This window comes from Apteryx rowi, unplaced genomic scaffold (genome assembly GCF_003343035.1).
Source record: "Apteryx rowi isolate R43461 unplaced genomic scaffold, aptRow1 scaffold_3, whole genome shotgun sequence".
In the NCBI taxonomy this organism is placed as follows: Eukaryota; Metazoa; Chordata; class Aves; order Apterygiformes; family Apterygidae; genus Apteryx; species Apteryx rowi.
This window is the reverse complement of record NW_020449418.1, coordinates 2,488,633-2,506,491: the sequence shown is the minus strand read 5'-3', so window position 1 is coordinate 2,506,491 and position 17,859 is coordinate 2,488,633. Positions and strand designations below refer to the sequence as shown.

Below are 17,859 nucleotides of genomic sequence, written 5' to 3'. Positions count from 1 at the left end.
ACATTCTGTTATTGCCCTAGAGGAGAAACTGTAGAAGCACTTAAGGTCTTGTAACTCATGATAGCTAAAAAGTTTAAGACTGCCCTTGAGTATTGATTTCAAATGCCATTGTTTCTATAGTAAAGGTTAGAGCGTCGCATGTAATCAGGATCAGGATGCATTGTGAAGTGATATTAGGGGTCTGGTTATGTTATGTAATGGCAAGTTCTTATGACACTGAAATATGAGACATCTCAATGGGAAGATTTGAGGCCCCTTAATTTTGTGGTACATGATTCTTAAAGGCCTTTGCAGGCCCATTTAACATATATAGCATTAAGTGTTTTTTCTCTCAACACCTGTAGTTTGGTTCACATGCCTAATCACTTTTCTTACTACTAGGTTAGTGCCAAGTTGTCTCCAGGACTACCCTGCTCTCAAAGGCATTTTCTGCTTGGTTTTGTTCTAAATATGCACAAGAAATATCTTTATTATTTGGAAGTTAAAAGCCTATCCAACTTTTGTCCTTCAAAAGAAATTTGACCTCCTTTTAAGAGACAAATAAGTAATGAACTAGAGGCTGAAGGTGCTGCACTTCTAATTTCTGCAAGGTCAACAATCTGGTTGAATGGAATATTTCTACTATGACTAATAGAGCTTTCGGGGGAGGGGGCAGAGGGGGGCGGGGGTAGGGAATAGCACTCAATGTTGTATCAGGCAGCTATTACATAGCCCAAAGCTCTCCTTAAAAACTAGAGTGAAACTGGGATGTACCATGCTCTAATTGCTGGAGYAGTCCAAGATTTTTGCCTGGCTATAGAGCACTTCTATGTATACTACAACTTGGAATTGCTTTCTAACCATTTCCTAAGTAAGCAGTTTAACCAGTTAGCAGACTGATTTAGAGGCTGAATTCCAATATTCTTACTCTGTGAATGCTTAATTTGCTTGATTTGCTTAATTAACTCCTTGGGAAGTAAGAAAATAATCACAGTGAGTAAAAGTGATGGACCTTGGTTTTAGCTAGTTTTCTTTAGCAACCAGCTGAAACAGAACTTCTTATAGATATGAAAACACCTGTACTTTTTGTAATTTTGTCCTCAGAGGAGATAGTCACTAATATCATGACAATGAAAAAGTTTTATTGATGCATGTATTTATCTATCTCACATCATGAAGCACTCTAAGAAAACAGAGGATTCTTTGTTTACAGCTAGTCTGTTAATACACTAAGAACTCTTTCAGTATAATCTGTAACTCAAGGTTTGAAACAAATTTTATTCCCCAGAATAAATCGATAAGTGCGTGAGGTGAGCATGTGATTAAAAATACTATGCCCATGTACTATGCCATGACAGACATGCCAAAGTACGTTGAATTTCTAGAGTCCTCAAGAGAGCAAATAGATTTGTGGCAGAACCTCAGGTGCTGTGTTGTAGAGAGTGCTGTTCTATATAGGTTTCTCTAAAAAATAACTCTAACACATTTTGATGCATCCCAGAAAGGAGGTAGGGACACGGTTTTCATGCAGGGTAACTGCCCTGACATTCTACTTGTTTGATGAAGAAAGTGTGCATTTCTGTTGTCATGGCAGAAAACAATGGACATGAGTTCTTGAAAGCTTTTAGATGAACATTCTGAAAAGATGCCATGTTAATTTACTATTTCAAGGGTTTTTTTCAGTTTAATAATAGCTAAATATGGTGCTTACATAGGGTTAAATTAATCAACAGCTTCCTAATTAAAACAAATATCTTCTCCTAGGGATTTAAAATGTGGAATTTTTTTGTTATTATTAAACTGTCAAAATGCTTTTGTCAGATAAGGCAAGAGATGGATTGTTGAACCTAGGAACCTCCTGCATACTATTCCTGAATACATTAGCATTAAATATTTTGCCTTCCAGACAATAAATTATGAAAAGGCTCTTTAAAGTGGGGGCGATAGGAATAAGATGGTGGAGGCCTGTGAGTTGATGGTTAGCACTCATTTGTAGTACTTGCAACCTCATTTCATAAATGCTGTAGTTTGTGAAGAAAGTTGTCTGTTCTCAGCTGAGTTTACCTTTTGGAAAACCTAGTATAATGGCCTAATTTAAAAGCTTTGCTTTAAAGAAGATATGGACATGGAAACTCAAGCTAAATATTATAGCTCTGGATGAGAAGAAATGACAGAGTTTTGGAGGAAGCTTTTTTTCACTGGCTTTCACTTTCATGAGGTTTAAAATTCTCCAGATTCATACCTAAACTTTTTTAAACTAATAAAAKGGGGTTTGTTGTGCTAACTTTACAGACTGTAGACCAGTGTCGTGAAAAATCGTCCCAGAGAAATATGCCACCCTTCTGGCTCTTCTTGTCTCCCTATCACACTTCTACACTTCCACTTGATAGTCTAACTTTTAGCCATGCTGTGATAGTGATTTGCTAGCACTATTAATGAGCTCTATGGCTTTGGTAAACAGCAGATCAAATTGGTTTGACCCCTTTGTATTCAAAAATGAACTAAATGAACAAATTAGCGGTATTAATGTGATTTAAATGTGACAGTGTTACCCTGAGTGGATTTTATAAGGATGTGGCTCAAATAGATATCTGGTGCATTTTCATATATAAAATCCAGAGTCTGCTTTGAATGTTTATCTTAAATTTGTCTGTAAAGTATGAAACTCCATTTCAACCACATAATTGCCTTTTAGTGTCCTTTCGCATCAGCTGTAAAACGTCAAACGAACATTAGCAGTTTCAGCAGTGGATCCATTTTATGAGTGTATGGTAAACTTCTTCACTCTAGTAAAGTTTATTTAGGTATCATAAGTTGATAACATTTTAATGCAGGAAGAAAGCATGTTTTCTTTCTTCTGAATCAGACAGTGTTCCCCTGATAACTATCCTGGAGTAAAATATAATGAAGTCAGCTTTAGTTTTATGAGCAATAACATAATGTCATGTGCTCGCAAGGTTTATAAAATAACTGTATGGATAAATTACATTAATATTAAAAAAGAACAAAGAGATTAAAAAAAGGTATTTAATAGGAAATGAGAAAAATATAGTTCTAGAGGACTTTACTGGGAGAAACACTTTTCTCCTCTGAAAAGGAATAGTGAAATTGGATAGGAAAATCCAGTGTCAACAGGCCTCTGAAGATTTTTCTCTCAACTCTATTTGAATTTACTGAAGGTGAGTATTCTTCCTGTAAGGCTTTGAATCATCCTCTAAGTTTCCACTGCAGAAATCTCTTCTAGCATCCTAGCTAAAAATCCAACCCATCCCCACCCCAGTTACTGAATCCTATAGGATTTTTCCATAGAAGTAATTAAGAATATTCATCTTTTCACTTTTTGCCATAAATCTCAAGAGCCTAGGGGGAAAAAAAAGGCTTTACAGGAATGGAAAATATTACTTGAGAGTAAAAGCAACTTGCCCGATGTCACACATCAAATGTCCTGAGTGAGAAATTTCCATACAAGTTGCTTTGTGATCTCTGTGCATGGGATGATACAGCCATTAAGACTGGAACTATCTTCTTGCATTTCCGCGTAGCCTGGAATGGTGCCACGCACCGATATGTGCAGTCTGGTGTTTGCACGGGATCTGTTTGCATAACTGAAGGCATGGAGTCTGGGTAAACAGTTCCCATCGATTATGACACCTAACGTCTGCTCAACAGTGTTAGTATCAGTACTTAAATATTTCAGGCTAATATCTGTTTGTTTTCTCACTGTACTGGAGTGTTTATGAATAAGCTTTAGTAGGTAAATACTCATCTCCAGCACTCAGTGCTGAACATGCTCTCCCTTCAATAGGAYTTTAGTTTTGTCCTAGTAATATTAGCTTAAAAGCCTATCAATGGTGTGACCTTGTGCTAATTCAAGCCTTATTATTGCCTGTGTAACATGCTGCCCTGAGTCATTCAAAAGATAAATATGAATTAATTCAATGGCTCAGTGGAATATGACGACACAAATATTTTAGCAGACCAGTAAATTGACGGGCATTATCAAAACCACTGTGACTTTTACATGCAGCTGTAGATACAAGGGGAAAATTTCCAGTCATTTCCAGCGATTATCTTGTCACCAGGCTGACATTTTCCCTTGCTTAGTTAATGGCCTATTTCTAAGCTGTGTGACCCTAAAGGGTCATCAGCAATATTTTTTGGTTCCATTCCAGTCTTGGKTCAAGAAAGCTGCCTCTCCATTCCRGCAGCTCTTTTGGTGTTGGCCTTTCAGTGGAGCACCCCAAAGATGATACACTGCATGCTCACATGAGGAGTTTTTCCTTCTGGTGGATCTCACTTATAGTGAATCTTCAGTGAGTCTGTTGCCATATTTTATTTTGAAAGGCGTTGTAACTCATTGTAATTGACACCAGCCCGAATCAAGGTCAGTGCCAAACYTGGTACTGGTGCCAGTGGTCTGTTATCCCTGGCGTTGCTACACCACTTCTCTGAAGGATGTTAATTGAGTCAACAATAGTGTGTTTCTGTCACTGCTGCTACATTAACTCTGGAAGATTTGCTGGAAAAATTACCTTGGCAGTATTCAGTTTGGTCTTTTTCTTTCCTGCTAGGCAGCATAGCAATGCCAAAAAATTGATTCTAGTGGAGACTGAGCATTAGCTCCCTACAACTTGTGGATGTGACTGATCAGGGAGTCCTTTAATTTACTGACCGTCTTCAGATTTTGTGTAGAGTCCCAGAGAGAGAGAGAGGCCACAGTTTTGTTCGGTGGCTGCTAAACTGTAGCCTGAAGCGGCTGTCCTGCTCTCATCTCTTCTATGCAGAGCAAACTTGAGAGGTCCAGTGTAGACTCTACTGCCTTATTCTGCTTCTCCTCTTCTTAAGTCCTGCAAACACTAGCAGGCAATTGCAGCCATGAAAAGCTGAAGGTGGCTGTTAAACCACTGGTCTTCTAGCAGTTTTCCACCCAAGCTTGATTTGGCCCATGCTGTTTCCAGCCYGTCCCTCACTAAAGCTTATGTTCATATTCAGAATTTAATAATTGGTGTGGTAGAGTGGGCTCAGTCTCTTTTTTTTGCAACCTCAGTGACTGTGAAATCASAGGAATTAATTGTGGGAAAACAACAGTATCAAAGAGAAAGGCTAGTGTTTGAACCACACTTCCCCTCTCTCTTTCTTGGCTGTGAATGTTTAGCCATGCAAAAGCATTAAGGTTAAAGGAAAAGCACTGACTTTAAGCTCATTATGTAGTGTGTCGGTATGATACGGTTCTTAGGCAACATTGTGCTATAGTACTGTTACCCAGTCAGGTAGTTTGAGAATACATATTTCAGTCACAGTTCAGGAGTTCTTTTCCTTCATGGTTCTAAGAACCTCACCATTATTATCTGCCTTTCTGTGGTTTTTAGACAGTAGTTGACTATGATAATATTACAGTGCAAATTAAATTCTGCTTCCCGTGATTTTTCCTGTGTCTCATTTGCTGCTTTCCTGCATGGGTTATGAAGTGTCACAACTCAGTAGTACCAATTATTAGTTTTTTCRTTTAATGGGCAGTTTTAATGTTCTAGGAGAATCCATTTTCTTAACTTAATGATAGTATTTTTAAGCTGGTGCATAGCATTTAACTAGTTATTATTTGTTCTTTACTCTTTGAACATGTCTAGTTATACTGTTCTGGCATCGTTGCAAATACAGTTCTACAGTCTAAGTAAAGCAGGCACTTGTGATTTCATGGATAGTTTCAAGTTTAAGTCTTTATTTTTCTTGTGTTTAGTCCTAATTATATAACATTTCTGGTGACACTTCAACATTGGCAAAGCTCTCATAATGTCAAAAGTTGCATAAGATCTGAGTCTGTGAAATATGCTACTAGGAAAATATTTTATGTATTTCAGTGTATTTAGGTGTACTTCACTGATGCTCCCCTTTCAGAAGGTTTTATCTAGCCATACTGGTCTCCCCAGATTAATGGTGGACATTTAAGCCCAGGGCAGGCAAAGGAAATTGGATGTAGTGCTGCTGGGGCCTACSGTGCCTAACTTTTAGGCGCCTACTTCCAAGTGTGGAATTTATAAATTTGAGCTAAGCTTAGAAAGCAGGCTAAGGAAGGGCTGGGCAGACACTGCTTTCCACCTCTTCTGCCAAAGCTGTGAAACYCAATCTAGAGCAGAGGTGCCCAAATTCCATCTCATGTGTAGATGCCACATGTCTTCTGGAGGTCCAGGCTTAGTTATCTTCAAGATGTGAAACATTATTCCCCACCCTGAACCCCCTCAAGCCTGTTGTACTAYCTATGCGTCTGTTTTAACCTACCTGTTCTATCCATTGTCACAACTTATTACTAGGCCTGGCTTTGAAGGGCGGGAGGTTGGGTTATTCTTCAAATCTTTAAATTGATCTCTGGGCTGGAACCACGCAGCAGTCCTCCTTGCCCCATTTGTAATTTCCACATCTCTGGGTCACCTCTGTGTTAGCAATGAGGACAGCAACAATGCAACGTTTGTGGGCTCCGCCTTGAGTACGTGCTCATTCACTTCATGATATTTTGAAACTTGGTTTGGTTATAATCTTACAGCCTGTTTCAACTTCCAATTTTTTTTTTGAAATATTTTTTACCTGTATCTTAGCTGAATTCACAAAGTAAAACAGGTTTATTCATGTATTATAACTGGGTTTTAAAAACACATTCAACAGGAATGCGTAATTATGCGTAATGATAGCTGAATGAGATGTGCGGTTGTTCTTCTACCACTGCTTATAACCTGCTATATTGATGCAACCTGACATCGGTTTCAATTTACGCTGTAATGTTGGGCTATAAACTGCAGCTGTTCAAAAGTAGATTCATTTCCCATTCAGCCACCTCTCCAGTGAAGGCGATAACCTCTCGAAGCCCAGCAGGAAACAGCCTCAGTCATTCCAGTTTAATCTGCTGTCACGTGTGCCAGTGCTCTCTGTCTCTCCACGTCCCCGTGGTGACTTCTGATTTTACTGGCCACTTAGAAAGTTGACCAAAAAAAGCTTTTGTTGGAGCTCACACTAGACCGTAAAATAAGAATACAAAGTAAATGTGCCTGTGAGTTAGAGGCCCGTGGACGTAGTCTTCAGTAGAGTTAATGCTGATTTCCAGTTGTTCAGAGCTTTTACTTACTTTGATATATGGAGTAACTTGGTAGAATACAGCTTTTGGTCACCTAAAATCGAACGGATTACTTCATTTAGGAGAGAAGCCATTAGATCTATACAGTAACTTCTCTTCTACAAAGCATTTCATTGCCATTTTAATGCTATGTAGATTTTCTGCGAAAGAGTTGGTATAGAGCAAAAAGTTGCATGACTCCAGAAAAAAATTTAGCTTTAAATTTTTAATTGGCTTTTTAGAGGAGTATTTTCCAAAGTGAGGGGAAAAAAGGAAGGAACTATGTGACAGAGAAAGGGTCCTAACTTTAATTTTTATATTGGTGTGGGGGGATATTGAGGAGTGTCTTGCAGTTTATTTTTCCAAAAGCTTTTTTTTTTTTTTTTTTAATGTATAAGCAAAAGTGTATTTTGTGATGTTTGGCACACATTTGTCAAACTTTGCTGAAGGAATAAAAATACATACGTGTGTACGATGATACTGGGACAATGTCAGAAAGCTCTCTGAACAATCTGCAAATTCCTTTTGAAATCAGAGGTGCTCTGTGTTTCTACACCTGCCTGCGACCTCCATTTTGAATACTGGGTTAGTTTACCTTCTCCATTGTCATCTTATCTCCATTTTGGATTGAGATTTCCTGGGAAGGGAGATGGGGCTAACAGTGCAAAGTGAGTGACAGACTGGCTCCTTTTCAAACGTTGCCTCTTAGTACAATAGGATGGGAGAAGCTTTTGAAATCCCATTCATTCTGGCTTCTTGACACAGGCTTGGGGTCTGCGGCAGTAAAATGTCCCCTGAGACAGAACAAAAGGCCAGTTGTTTTAGTACAGTCCTTTAAAATACAAGGTTGGGGAGAACCCACAGAGTCAGCTTGGGCAGGGGAGAACAAACGAGGCATTCTCTCCAAAGAGAGATTCCTGCGTAACTGAAGAGACCACAGAAGAAGAGAGGCTTCCTTCACAAGAGGAGGAGAAACTATAATTCAGATAAGTTATGTGCAGCACGGCTGTATGCAGTCCTCTCCTTAGAGAAATCCAGTCTAAGCCTACAGAGCAGCACAACATTGTGCGGAGACAGAGTCGGTGAACCTGCAAAAAGCTGTACCTGTTATTCCATGTGTTCCTGTGCATTTCTTGTGAACATATATGGAGATAGCAAATTAAACTCTTTCAAAAATTTGGGTGCATTTGCTGTAGGTCTTCCCATGGCGCTGTAGAGAGAAATATCATAAACTCCTACCAGACTGGAGCTCTGGGCAATGGGGCGCACTGAGCTACTGAGGAGTTTTGATATCTTAATAGTGGTCCAGGGCCCTTACAGTCCCACTTGTGTGAGGAGAATACTGGATGCAGCGTTTCTGTAGGGGAGGAACCGCAGTGTGATAGACTGTTGTAGTTTAATCTGCAAGTGTAAAGTAATATGCACTTATACGTAGTGGAAGTCATCAGAACAATTATTAGGACTGTGACATGTACAAACACCTATTCTAAAGTATTAATTGTAGTTAATTTCTTTGTTTTACTTTCTATACGCGTTAATTGAAAACAGAGAAATGGTTTGTGCCATCTAGCAATAAAATATCAGACTGGAATATGTAATCTGGCTGGAATTTTTTCTATCTGTCTTCAGTACGTGAAACTTGAATTTTCTGCTGTTTGTTTTCCTGTTTTTAAAGTGAGATGCCAATTCCCATGAGATGTTGAATGATCTTAAATTTAAGATATGTCAATGAAAGACGTCTTAAAGTACTGCTGTTGTCATTATTAGCACATGACTTTTTTATTAGGTTATTAAAAACTGGTCAAGCTGTCAAAAATATATCATTTAAAAATAAACACATTTTAGAATATCAGCCATTTTGCCAGGTCATAAAAAGACAGAATGTTTCAGATGATTTTATCAAGTTTGGAAATATGTTGCCTGAGTGAGAAGACTCATGAGGGACCAGCTGATGCATAGGGTTGTTCTTATGCATAAGTTAGCCAGAGTGTCGGTCAGAGTGAAAGAAAACTGTCTAAGATTGTAATTGTCCCATGTAAAAGAGCCTCTAAAAAGTCTCATACAAAATTTCAAATTTTAATTTCTGTCAAAATCAGATAACACAGCCTGCCATGAGAAAATAGCTGTGGCATTTTGGGACCCTGAGATTGTGGAGAGCAGATGTATGACGGTTATTCCACCCTTGGATTAGAGGATGTGTCTAGGTAAAAGGAACAGTCTCCAGCTGACTTCTTAGACTCTTAGGAGGGTTGGCTTCTTGTGCAATCTGGGGCAATTCTGAATTTACTCTGATTTGTTTTAGGAAATCAAACCAGAGCAGTGGCTTTAAAGATCCTTTTACAGGCTGTTCTAGTAGCTTGCTCAGTGCATGCGCTTGTTTGCAATCACAAATAAAAAACAGAGGAGACCTATAACCTGGAGAAACTGATGATCACTATTGTCTGCTAGCGGGTTCTCTTAGCAGGTTCTGTTTTTTTTCTTAATGCTTATGTTTTACCTTAATAATTGTGTCACTGTTAATGTGATGATTTCATGGCTTGGGGAGTGGTTACAAATCCATTTTTATGGGCTTTTATGGTGACCAAAAAAGGGAGAGGGTTGTGAAAACTGGTCATTTTGTGCACATTTTAATGATGCTTCTAAAGACCCAAGTGAAAACCAGTTTCTCTCTTTCCAACTATGAGAATTAGCTAGCCTTTATCGTTGTTATTTACATGGTGGCTTTCACTTTGTTGTTCCATGCATGGTTTCCTCTCAGTTTTAAACTACAAAGTTAACCTACACAGTAGGGCAAAGACAGACTACCATTACTCCTGTGTGTAAACTATTTTATTTAGCTAGCAACGGCTAATGGCAAAAATGTAAACCACTGGCTTACTACTAGCAGTCAGAACTGCAAAGGCAGGTAAAAGCCAGTTAAAATTTGACGGTTGGCCACACAGTGAATTTTTGAGAACCCCAGTCATTTGAGGTCTAAGAACATCCGTGATTGTCAACAGCTCATTGGAAAATTGCTGGTGATAAAAAACGCCAGTCCCCCTTTTCCCCAAAGCAATTGCAGTCCTGATGAACTGCTTGTCCTCTGTATCATTTTACTTAGTTCAGAGACGGACTGAATTTGCAACAATTTTTTCTTCTGTGTTTCCCTCACGGTGTGCTGATCTAACATTATTATTCACTCCTTCCTTAAACCAGATTTGAATATGCCATTGATTCTTGCACAATAAAAACTTCATTTGCCTAGCAGTCATCACATACATTAAATCTTTGCCATATGCGTATTGCATTCCTGTGTCATAATCCTTGGACAGAGCCTGGGTAAATTCCTCTGGCTCGAGTTTTGATGTGATGTTTGTAATAACTGAGAAAGCTTCCATTAACAACTGGTCAGAGCATTAAGTTAATGCTTTATCAGAACCCTTTGCAATATTTGGATGAAGGTTGCAGTGGGATGATACTGATCTTTAGTGTTGGACTGTCTTGCAGTGTGCTCATTAGAGCAAAAATATGCTGAGGTCAGGAGTAATGAACCTTTTTTTATGCTTGCAAAAAAGGAAAAAAAGATGTAATTTAGATTATGCCTGCGTGTGGAGAGAACTTAGGACATGCTGTAATTCTTGCTGTAGGAAGTGCTTGAGCTTTGCAGTTCTGATGCTGCGTGGATTCTCCTCTCCAAGTTTTTGGCTGCCTGCAGCAGAATTTCCATTGCTAACATTGTCTCTGGGCCACACAGCAATAGGAGAGGGAGAATGGCCTAGTATTTAGTATTTCTTTCTCACATGTTTCTGCAGCTCCCCCTTATTTCTTTTCTTATATTTGGCTATGGATCTGAGGGTGAGATCCCACATGTACAGAGTAAGAGCTGTAGAAACACATTACTCGGCTGTATTTAGTGCCAGCATTTGAAGGTGCCAGATTGTTTTTTGGGCTTTCACTATCGCGTGGTGGAGACGTCACAGAGTACTCTTCACTGCTGTTTCCTCTTTGCAGCAGTTGTATGATATTTACAAGTCCTTTCACAGGCAAACATACCTTTTTAGCTCCAGGGTGTTAAAAGCGTTGACCTCCCGTATAAAAACAGTGTGGTGCTTCTGATCCAGTGGTTCTGAGTTTACAGAGTTCTCTGTTAGACATCTGAAATAAGCCAATTATAAAAGCAAAGATGGTTTAAGCATGACACTTGTTCATTGTTTTGGTCTTCAGCAGTTCTGTGTAAACTCTCTGCATAATTAAGGACTTTACTGAGTAAAGAAGATTCCCAGCAGWCACCCTGGAACTGGATTAACAGCACAAGAAACTCCCCCTTACTAACCACATGTTCAGTGCCTTTATATCTTTCCATATACAAGCCCTTCTTCAATTTATTTAAATGAATTGCTGTAATTTGCCTCTGTGGACTTGAAGAAATCTAGCCAGATTTTATTTAGAAGTACAGTGGTGCATAGAGTCTCTGTCTGAAATTAGGGCCATGTTGTACAAGTCACTGCAGAAACACAAATTAAGAGAAATCCTCTACACTGATGAGTTAATAATCTCAGTTGACAAGACAAAGGATGGGAGAAARGAATGGCGTTATCTCTGTCGTACACTCTTGCGGCACAGATTGTGACTTACCAAAGGTGATGGATGCAGAGAATGTGTAACACCGTTTAGAAYTGAACCTAGATCCCCTGTTTCTGGACATACTGCCTTAATTACAAGACGGACCTCTATCTTGTCAGTTATTATAAACACTGCAGTCATTTGAGTCTGATATCATGCTAGACCATGTATGGTCACGGGAGCAGTATAGCTAACGTTAAACAGAACTGCATTTCTTTTTACCTGGTGATCTATGAAAATAAGTAAATTTTTGTCTTCCTGAGTTATGAACTGTCTCCTTCCTACACTGGTACAAAGGAAAGGATCATTTTAGTAAATTGCTGTTTTAAAGTTGCTGTATGGGTCAGCATTTCCAAGCAGTCTCCATCCATTTCTAGGGTCATCTTTGTGTTAACTATATAAATGTTTGCACCAGTCATGCTCCACATCTTGGTTGTRTTCATTACTTTGGGGGAAAAGTTTATTCTTTCTTTAGCCTCAGCTGAATCAGCTGTTTTCACATGAGGCAGTTTATTTGGGAGTATCTTCTTGTACGGTTATCTGGGATGCGGAGGAGGTGACTAACAAAGTCGGTAGGTGTAGGATATTGACAGATGTGCTCCAGGGAGTTCAGCTGTGGTTTGTAAGACATTACCATCCCTTTGCTGTCCATCCCACCCATCTGCCCGAGGTTACCAACCCTACAGCAGAGCTGACAAAATTGAGCATGGATGTGTGTGCTTCAGTCATTTAAGTGCAAAGACCAGAGGCTTAAATCAAACTTAGCTTTATTTATTGGCAATACAAGCTGAACCACTCAGCTTTGCACAGAGCCAACTGCATCAGCTCTGCAGTGGAGGCAGAAATGTTGTGCAAAKGGGAAATAATGAAGCAATGGCATGGCAGCAGGGGCCAGAGTATCTAAAACACAGCTAAGGGAAGTTTGTTTGTGGCAGAGCCCTCAAAAAGTCGCTGCAACAGCGAACTGTGCAAGAACTCTGCAGCCGATCGACCGTCTGTGCCACAGCCTTGTTCGTGAGCAGGATCAAATCACAGGGCGCCCACACTGGTAAGAGCCACATCAAAGTGTATCGTGTCCGGGGGTAAATCCTCTGGAACCACACTGCTTATGGCTGGTTCATAAACATAGCGAAAACACAAAATTAATCTGGAGTTGAGCTTCCATACTGAAACCTGCATAAGCAGTCAGGATACTCTGGCAAATCAAGTGCAGTGAGATCCCTGATAACCGACACTGCTCCTCCTCCTGGAGAAATTTGAAGCCATGCGTTGTGAACGCTTTCTAAGGCAGCACTTGCAGTGATCACACGTTTTTGGACACCGTATCAAGCCCAGARGCCGTGTACCTCTCACACTGTAATTTGTATCTTAATGATAATGAATTGGGTTGGGATCTCCTACAATAGGTATGATAATTCCGTAATAATTAGCCTCTAAAATGTTAAATTTTACTCTGAGGTCTGTGGGATTTGTAGGTCACAAAACACTCTTGATGCCGTGTGTAAACTGTTGATGCCATTTGTATAATATARCGTAATACCATAACTGGGTTGATATCTTTAATGAAAAATCTAATTTCTAGGTCTTCGGGGKTTTTTGGCATGGAAAATATTGAGAGTAAGAAGGTGACTCTTTAAATATCTTATAAAAGGACAAAATACTGCTCCCTGTGTTTGGGTAATGTGTTTTTRTACTTTGCTGGGAGGGGCAAGGGAAGGAAGAGGAAATTGGAGAGACATTTAAACATGTCAATTCTAGTTCAAAAGTTACGCAAGCAAACACTCTTGACCAAGGTGTTGAATTATAAAGTTTGATATTCTGTAAAGCTAAATAATCAGAAGTAATGCTGCCAATAAAAGACATCCATTTATTTACTCAAGGTGCCCATTGTTAGCACTAATAATACATTTCARCATATTGAAATTGCCAGATAATTCTTTTGTGACTTTTATGCTGGATGATATTGTTATTTAAATGAACCTGCAGACCGCACTGTAATAAAGAAATGCATGTTTTGCCTAACAGTTATCAACCAGCATTCCAGCAAAATGAGAATTTTTACCTCCATTCATTCTGAGGGGAAGCTGGAGGTCACTGTTTTCAATATGGACCTTTTTAAAGCCTTTCAGCAGTGAATAATTATAAGCCACAGCTTCTGAAATTACCTGTATTCACTGTAGGGAAGAAGAAACTTTTATCTTTTGTAATGAAGTACACTTGCTCATTCAAACTTTGTAAGACTTCCTTAAAATGGCAGTTTTATTGTGCCGATTTAGTATTAGGTGGAGTAATAAAAGAAATTGATTTTTAAATATACAGATACCCTTGTTTATTCAATTTTACTTTTCTTGATTTTTGGATCCATCTTGACAAATAATACAGATGGAAAAAATGTTGTTTAGCTCTTGTGTAAATAACCTTATCTGTACAAATTGCTGTTTACTAAAACAGATGTTACTTCATTTGCAGTTTCAAATTCATTTTGCACTTTCATTTGAAGATTGGAGTTTGAAACTGTTTTGGTCATGCTAATTTTTCTATATTAAGTTTTAGAAAAAAAAATTCTTTTTTATAGTTCAAAACTATGCAGAAGATAGATAGGAATTGAAAATATGGCTTGCAGCAATGGGCTTTGGACTTCTCCCTTTGTTCTTAAAAACAAACAGGTTGGCAATATTCATTGGTGTAAAGAAACAGCAAAGTCATTATCCGGGGAGTAATTTTTTAAAAATTATATACAATAATTTGTTAATTATTGCCAGAAAAAAGCATGCAGTTTTACTTCTGAAAATGTGCATTAYGGTTAATGAAAAACATTACCCTGCAGCCTCTGTGGGATTTTTTTCTACTTGTAAAAAGTTGAGGGGGGGGGGTTTAAAAGCAAGGAATCCCACACTTTCCTAAATGGGAATTTTTAAGCAAGGCCTAATTCAATAGACAAACACAAAGGTAAAAGTTGAGAGTTTTGCTCTTGAATTGTGCGTATTTATATTTAGAGTGAAATTACCATGATGCTTTTTTTTTATACTGAATGGCAGATTTCAATTTGGGGTGACTGTTTCAATCAAGGATCTGTTTCCCATACTTTGAACAATTCAGAGCTTTGATTTTTGAGTCATCTTCTCTGTCCTGTACTGCGTAACCCCTCTTTTTACCRTGACTCAAAAACCAGTTCATCCATTAAATAAAATCTAGCTTTGTAAATAAGATAATTTCCTAGTAGCTATAGGTTGTAATGCTGCCTATGAAGCTGGTCAGACTGAGTGAGGCTGCTCTGTTATTTCTCCTACAGCATGGGAGAAGGGGCAGTAGAAGTAGTAACCTGAGAGAGAGAGAGAGAGAGAGAGAAAGTTGCTATTATAACTTAGCTTTTTTAACCCCCTGGTCATGGCATCTGTATTGATGGATGGGTAGCCAGGTAGTTTGTAACTATATATGTCTATCACCCAGCTAAATAAATATTTGTTAGATGAGAATTTTGTCTCTGTGTTACTCATATTTAAATATGGGCCATATGTTCCATAGTCTAAGAGACTGATCCATATTTCATTCAACTGTTTAGTAAACTTTCTGTCTTCTGTCCATGTGCTCAGGCTTCCAAGTTATGGTTACACACACAAATAGGCGTCTAGAAAAGCAAGCATTAATGTCTTATTCTATATCTACTAATGCTTTTATATTGTAAAATAGCTGGGACAAGGATCCATAGACAATATCCAGATACAGAGCAAAGTGTTGCCCACTCCAGAGAATTTACATCCAGATGGCTCAGACATGTAGATATTTTCTCAGGGTAACGAGCTGCCTCRCATCAGCTGACAGGTATATGCATGCTTAGACCTCAGCAAACACAGAGTCATTCGAGCTGATTTAGCCTCTTCTCCTGCAGTAACTTTTAAACACAAAGGCAGGAGGCAACAGGTGGGTATAAGGAGCCGGGAAGCGCCAGGAGTGAGTAAGAAGGTCAGCTGCATAGGTAGTGGGCTCAACATCGCAGCAGCATAGCCATTGTCAAGCTTTTCTTCTGGCATCCGAGTTAAGAGGAGGCTTGAGAGGGGATTTGAAGGAGGATAACGAGGCAGCTTTGTGGACATGAACAAGGAGCTCTCCCCAAGCATGAGGGGAAGCAGGGGAGAAAGCACAAAGATCCTTGCTTGAAAAGGTGACGAATGGGTGATGGAGCCTACTGTCAGGGGCTGACTGGAGGTGGGAGCTCTCCCCTCTGGAATAAATGCAAGAGAATAGGCTGGGAGGGGATTAGGCTGAGACTGCTTTCAAAGAAAAAGCCAGTAGATTATGTTTATATAACAGAAAAAGGGAAATCACAGCAAAGAGGAGTAACAATGGTCAAAGTGATGAGCAAAGAAAATGACAGTATCAAAAATATTCTCCAAGCTTTTCCAAAGCCCTTCTTTCAATAAGCAGAAGCAAGAGGTGCATTGTAATGAGGGCTTTGTATGCATCCCCATCATAACCAACTCCTCATAGTTGCTTTCTCAAACTCAGGAATTGTAGCTGGAAATTTTCTATGCCTGGCGTTTCTACCTTTGAGGTGAACAGTTCTATAGCTTGGACCAATAAATTTTCTTTTTCTTTATTATGAGAAAATAAGACAAAAGTATACTGTATTGTTGACAAAAAAAAAGTCACTGGACTCATTTGTATTATTTAAAATTATTACAAGAATGGACTTTTTGCTTTGTTAATTTGTTATAATCATTTTAAAATTGGCTTTACAGATTTCTCAGTYTGTTAAATAACTGCTTTCCCTATGTCTTCAGATACAAGTTTTCATTATTTGCTTCTGAAAAAAAGACTGTTTTTCTTAAAAGGATGTTTACTACCAGACAGTCCTATACCAAAGCACGTATCTATCCTTAGGCAACCATATTCCTCAAAATCTGAAAAAAACATAACTTCTTGCCCTGTTGAGGGTATACTGTATTCTATATGAACCATCTGTTGTTGATGCAAAGGCAAGAAGAGATGATCTGAGCTGGCCTGTGAGTGCCACAGCAGCATAATTCTGCCCTACGTGGGAGACCCAGCATTTAGCTTGACCTTGTTGCTGCCRTTCTCCGTGCCACTGGAGACCGGTGGGGTTCACATCCTTCCTTCTTGGGAGGAACGCAGCCAGCACCACTACTCATGTGGCCACTGCCAACTGGTACCTATATTGCCATTTTGGAGGTCATTCCTTAAGTCTTTCCTTTTTGCCTCCTACCCAAAAGAAGACACACATGCAGTTTGTTAGAACGACAACATAGAAAAGGTTGGTGTCAATCCTGCCAAATGGATGAATTTAATAATGAATAGTAAGTAATGTCTGGATGTCAGGGGTAACCTTATTACAGTACGTACTTACAGAAGATTTTATAATCAATTGCAAAGCTGTATGATGATTTTGACGTGTGACATATATACAAGAGTGCTCTAATCACTGATTTAGTGTAACATTTAGCCCTGTTGTGAACACTGTCATTTGTTTAGTGCACAAATCATATTAAGTCAACCACCAGCTGTAATTTTGGAAATTGGCAGAATATTCCAATAAAGAAGCACAAAAGATTGTAAAGATTGAATAAGTTCGTTGTCTTAGTGACCAGTTGGGGAGGGGGAGACCGTCCTCTTTAATTTTTTTTCCTTTTAAAAATACTTTGTGGTTCAGCAGCACAGACACTGCATATCTTTGTATCCCCTCACAGTCACCATGTTAATAGCTGTTTGCTGGTTGTGGTCAGTTAATTTAAAAAAGCTGCCACACTGGTATTATAGGTCACAATAGATTATTCTTGAATCAAATGTAGTATTGTTGCTTCAAACCAAACCCCCACCCATGACAAAATTCCTTATAGCTCTTCAATTTATAATGGTGTTTGAAAGGATGAGCCTGTGATGATATGAAAGGAGGTACAATTCCTTAAAATTTTTCCAAGCAATGCATCATCCTGTTCCTACTTTGCTCGCGCTGTTTAGCGTCTCTTGTTACATGCATATACTCAGTAAGGAGTTGTTGGTTCTGGAATCTGGCACTTTTTTCTTTTGTTGCAAACATGAAAATAGATTATAAAATGTTCACTGACCTGGTGAACACGGGTTAGCTTCTAGGATGTATTTCTCCCCTGAATGTATGTTGTATACATTTCTATTATACACATAAATGCAAGGGAGTCGAT

The 17,859-nt window shown here is 38.9% G+C and overlaps 1 protein-coding gene across 10 annotated transcripts in view; it reads left to right on the top strand.

The window, feature by feature from the left end:
* Nucleotides 1–17,859, top strand: part of VTI1A (vesicle transport through interaction with t-SNAREs 1A) — a 280,707-nt gene that overhangs the window by 204,048 nt on the left and 58,800 nt on the right. The window lies entirely within an intron of this gene.